The sequence below is a fragment of the Belonocnema kinseyi genome, chromosome 3, assembly GCF_010883055.1.
Source record: "Belonocnema kinseyi isolate 2016_QV_RU_SX_M_011 chromosome 3, B_treatae_v1, whole genome shotgun sequence".
NCBI lineage: Eukaryota > Metazoa > Arthropoda > Insecta > Hymenoptera > Cynipidae > Belonocnema > Belonocnema kinseyi.
Genome location: NC_046659.1, coordinates 162,059,479 through 162,065,083, shown reverse-complemented (window position 1 = coordinate 162,065,083; position 5,605 = coordinate 162,059,479). Strand labels below are relative to the sequence as shown.

The 5,605-nt window shown below is 28.7% G+C and overlaps 1 protein-coding gene across 1 annotated transcript in view; it reads left to right on the top strand.

Moving 5' to 3' along the window:
* The window catches only part of LOC117169695 (transcriptional regulator Myc-B-like), a 33,906-nt gene that overhangs the window by 2,770 nt on the left and 25,531 nt on the right, over nt 1-5,605 (top strand). The window lies entirely within an intron of this gene.

Here is a 5,605-nt window from a genome sequence, read left to right as displayed (position 1 = left end):
AAAAAAATCAATCTGATTGATCGTCTCGAGTGTGAACTTTATAACGAGTTGTCGATAGAACTACTACATATTCTTCTGTTGGAAAGTCGGTGAAAAAGAGACGGGAACGAAAGTCCGTTTATCCACTTTATCGGATCCTAAGATTACAACCGGTCCACTGTAATTTGGTTCAAGACAAATCCTGAGATTGCAGTCTCTCAGGAATGTCAGCTTGCAAATTTACTTTCTCTCTCTTTCTCTGTTTCTTTTTCCTTATCGTTTCTCCAATTTTCATTTTCCTTTATTTCTTTTCTATACCGAAATTCATACGACCGAAAAATAATTTCTATTTGACATCATTGTTACTCTACCGCATAATTGTAATTTTTTTCTTCCCATTTTACAAGGATGTCAAACTTTGCTAATTTTTGTAAACCCCTAATGTGGTAAAATACCGAAGAACCAATGACCGAAACAAAAATTCTCCGCGAAATGAAAATTCCCCGCAAAAAATAAAATTTCCAAAAATATATATTTTTTTTCCAAAATTTTAAAACTTGAATTAAAATATTTTTCCACATTCCAACCACTTCTTCAGATATTACTTAAAAATTCTGATTCTTCGTTCTTAATTCCTAATCGTTCATTTTGAAATTGAAACATTTCTAAATGCAATTTTGAAGGCCCGATCTGTTAAAAAGTTAATTTTTAATTGAAGCGTTCGAAATTACAATATTTTAAATCGAACCATTTCAAATGAAAAGCATAAATAACTGCATGATTTTTTTAATAATTGCAAATTTGTAAGTTTTGAAAGATATTAATTACAATTTGATTATTATTAATTTTAAACGATTTAACGTAAAATTATTTAACTGTAAAGGTGTCCAGTACGATAAACGTTTTAATTTCACAATTTTGATGTAAAAAGTGTTCAATTTGGAATGAATATTAGAATCCTGCAATTTTGAACGCTCCCCAAAAACATTGGAATATCTTAAACATTTTTATTGACTTGGAAAAGAGAATTCAGAGAGAGAAAATGGACCAGACTATCTAGAAATGTTAAATTCCTCTTAATCAGTTGATTCTCAAATTGCAAATTCTCCATATTTCAAAATCGCACCTAAAGAAAAGTAATACTTTCTATTTGTTAGAATAATATTTTATGTTGTGTACGTGCATATTTTAAAATTAAAAAAAGCTCTTCAAGTTTCATACTCTGCAGTACGCATGTATATAAAATAAAATATTATTCTAACAGATAACAAATATTGCGTAAATGGTTTACTAAGCTATTGTTAGAACGGCGGCAATTGTGTTACTTTGAGAACTTAATATTGTTGGCAATTTAACATTTCTGATTTAAAAAAAAAAAAGAAATTAATTTCGGCTTTTGAAATATGTTTTTCAATTTCGCTAATAAAAAAAAGTTTAAATATTGCAAAATTTGCAATTTATTAATTTAAGGTAACAGTGAAACTGCGGTAAAACCTCAATTTTTTTAGCAGAATGAGAATTACTTCGAAAGCCTGTGAAATTTGAAGCCGTGTCAGACTACACACAACACTCCTCGCGAGATTCGTTTTACGTTTATATTTGAGATTTCAAGTGCGACCAATAATATTTATGTTCATCGTGATTTATGTCTGGAATATACAGAAGAAGTGTCAGCTTCTATTCAAGCCAGTCTTAAATTTCTACTTTTACATTGTGTTTTCTATCTAAAAGTCTAAACTGAATCATACAAAGTAAAGCGGTTTAAAATTAGAAGAAAAAATAAATAAATAAATAAAAAAAATGTCCCGTTGTAGAAATAGATCCCTTTATCGGGAAATTTAGAATTGTAGATTGTCGTGTGTGCACGTGCACGCGCATTGCAGTGAAGTGCAGTGCAGTGCAGTCCAGTCCAGTCCAGTCGTAGTAAAACCGTGACTGATTTCATTGCCACCGTGCATTGTATAAGTGAGAGATCGTGACCCGGTTCGCCCGTAAAGATACAAGAAACAATTGGAATGAAAATGTGAATTGCAACACTGTAGCATCACTCTGAAAATAATTTCTGAAGGCCGCTCATTTCTAAAAGGGGTGAATGAATGAATAATTGACGAGCTGCTTTATTATGTATTTGCGAGTACAATCTCATCACTCTTATTTATTTATTTATTTATTTATTTTCTTCTTTGCATATTAGATTCGACAGATTTGCACATCCCTCTCCTAGTTCTGTCTAATGTCTCAATTATTCTCGACAACGTTCAAATTTTGTCCCGCTTCTCACTATTTTTTGTTTGCAAAGTTTTGATTCATTTTTTAAGAATTATAGATAGCAATTCAAGACATTAGATTTAAATTACATTTTTATTACATTTTTTTTTCTTTTTGGAAATTAGTTCAAATTTTAAGCAAGTAGTTGAATTTTTAACCGAACTGTTTCATCTGTAACTCGAGAAAAATCTTCCAACCAATTAAATGATTTTGTTGCAAAATAGATGGACTTTAAAGCTAGCAGGTAGTTGAATTTTTAACCAAACAACCATAAATTCTCAACGAAAAATATAGAAGTTGATATTTCAGACACAAAAGGTTTCAATTTTCAAACAAAAAGATGATTTGTCAACCAAAAGGATGTATTTTCTACAAAAAAGTTCGTTTTTAATCCCATATTTGAATTCTCTACTAAATTGTTAAATTTTCTTAATCCAATCACAAATTTTCCAGCAATTGCATTTAAAAAAAAAAATTGGACTTCTACCAAACGAGGTAAAGGCGAATTTTTAAGTTAAAAGGGTTGTTCTGCAACCATGAAAGATTTTTCAGTAAAAAAGGAAATAAGAAGTGAACAAAATTGCTTCATTTCAAGCTTAAAAGACGACTTTTGTATGAAAAATAGACTTCCTAAGCAGAACAATTAATTATCGTATCAAATAATACAATTTTTAACCAAAAAAGATTTGTCAAGAAAAAATGTAAAAGCTTATAATTGAAGAATTGATTATAATTGAAGAATGAAAATGATTTTCTAACAAAATAATAATTTTAAAAAAAATTTAATTTTTAAGCCAATTAGACGAATTTTTAATAAAACAGTTTAGTTTTTAACCCAAAAGGATTAATTTTCACGAAGACAGTTCGATTTTTCACCAGATATGAATTTTCAACTCAAGTTATGAGTTAGAAAAAAATTAATGACTTTTACAAAAATTTCAAACAATACTGAGAAATAGTGTAGCTTTTTTTATTAGGTTGATATTTAGCCTTGCATCCGAATTGATGAGCTTTAGCAATAGTCCATACTTTCTTCCTTTTTTTACGCAATTTTGATGTCGAAAGCGAAGAAAAAAAACTTTGCCAAATAAAATTGCAATGATGACCTCTTAAATGTTTTTTTTTTTAGGCGTCAAGTGTATCTATAATTTATTCTATTGGAGGAAAAAAAGGTTTCTTTCCCTGTTGCCAAACTGCAATCCTGGGAAGATTTCCCCTTGAAATGTGTTTAGAAAAGAAAAATATGAAGGGGAGCTAAAAGAAAGAAAGAAAGAAAGGAAGAGAGGGAGAGAGAAAGGAAGGGAATAATGTGTCATTGTTTTTCTCTGGCCATTCGTTTTTACGCATGAAAGACTCACAAAGCCCTCTTCTCAATTTCTTTATCTCTGTTTCTCCTTTCTTTATTTATTTTTTTAAAACCGAGTCCTCCAGTTTGGATAATATCGGTCCTCGCAATCTTCGCTTTAATTGAAACGAGTCGTGAGAAAAAGCGCATCAGATCTGTTTATAAAGCAGTCAAATCGTTTCAGCGATCAATCCGATTAATTCAGTAATGGAGACTTTAATAGTTCCGTATATTTACCTCAAAAAAGCCCCCCCACAGTTTTTATTATTTTCTTTTACTCGGAAAGGACATGTGTGTAACAGGATAATAAACATCTCAGGAAGGATTTTGACCTTGCGTCTTTTGTGACACGTTCCGAAAATTAAAAGTGATAAATAGTATTACGAAGCTTGACTAGATTTCTGTTGTTTACTCTACGCTTTTATATTTTTCAATATTCGAGTTCGCAGAATCACTCCAGAAAGTTTTTAAGGGGCATCGCATATTACATTACACCGCTTCTTTGTTTATTGAATAATATTTTTAATACGTTCCCAGAATTTTTATTTCGAAACGTATTTTTATTTGACAGGGATTTATCAAATTAATGCATCAAATACTAATATCTTCCAGTGGCTGATTTTTCAAATGATCAATTGAATTGAATTTTTTCAATATAATTAATTCATATTTTTTCTACAAATTAAAACGACAAAATATCATAATTATAATAAGCAAACTAACATTTTCGAAAAGAATAATTTTAATAAATTCAAGCTCTAATGTAGCTCTTTTATAGAGATAGAAAAATACTTGTTGTACATATCTTTGAAAATCTCCAGAAATTGTTGATCAAATTTTTGAGTTTCTAATTAAGCATGTATTTTTGTACGTTTGATCATAATTTGCATTCCCTCCTTTTTTGGGAATGAATTTAAACTTTCAAAAAAGGATTATCACAAAAAGAAACTTAATATTTAAACAATTTTGAAGTTCTTACAATTATTGCTTTTCTTTTTATAAATAAAAATTTTTATTAACTAAACTAAAATAGTCTGAAAATAAAGTTAACGAGAGTAGGATTTTTCAAAAATTTCCAATCATCGAAAAATTCCCGGAAAGATAATAATAACAACCACTTAAACAATATTTCATGTTTTTTTTTGTAATTTTTAGACTATTAAAAAACAATTTATTACAAAAAAGTGCGTTTTTAATACAAATATTTTTTTTATCAGCTCACATTACACAAAGAAAACAAATAATTTGTTTATTTAACAATTTTATTTTTCTAATTACTGTATAGAAAACAGTTAAAATTGAACATTTAGTTTTTCGTTATAAATAATTAAAGTTAAAAAATAAGGACTAAAGTGTTTGTTAATTTATATTGGAAATAATTTATTATTGAAAAAAAGGATTATAATGCATAATTTAAATTGCAGTTGGAACAATATTTATAGGTAAAATAGAAATGTCGAAAAATATCTCGTTCACTTGAACGAATTATTACGGTGGACATGAGGGAGAAAATAATTTTCTTCCGAGAAAAATGAATAAAAATATTCTATTTGTTAATTTAAATTCTTTATAACAAAGCCAAATATTATGTTTGAACGATTCTCTGCTGTTTATTGTGCTGATAACTTAATTAGATAGATATTAAACGGGAAAGAATTCTTTTTCGCGGAAAAATGATGAAAATGTCTCAATTTGTTGAGAATTCATGTTTTTGGTTGAAAATTCAAGTGATATTTGGTTAAAAGTATCGATTTTTGTTGAAATTTTAATACTTTTCCTTAAAATCTTAGGAATCTGAAGTATTTTGAATTTAATTTAATATAGTACCCGCATTTGACAAATGTTAGGCTCTACATTTTTTGCTCACCCAATTTGTTTGTTAATATTATTTTGAAGACTTTTAATGCAGTAAATGTCGCACTTTTCTGAACTAAGAGAAAATTTTGGCTCTTTGAATTAATGATTTGTTTTTGGCAAGTAGTGAACGGAGAGAGAGAGAGAGAGGGGGGGGGG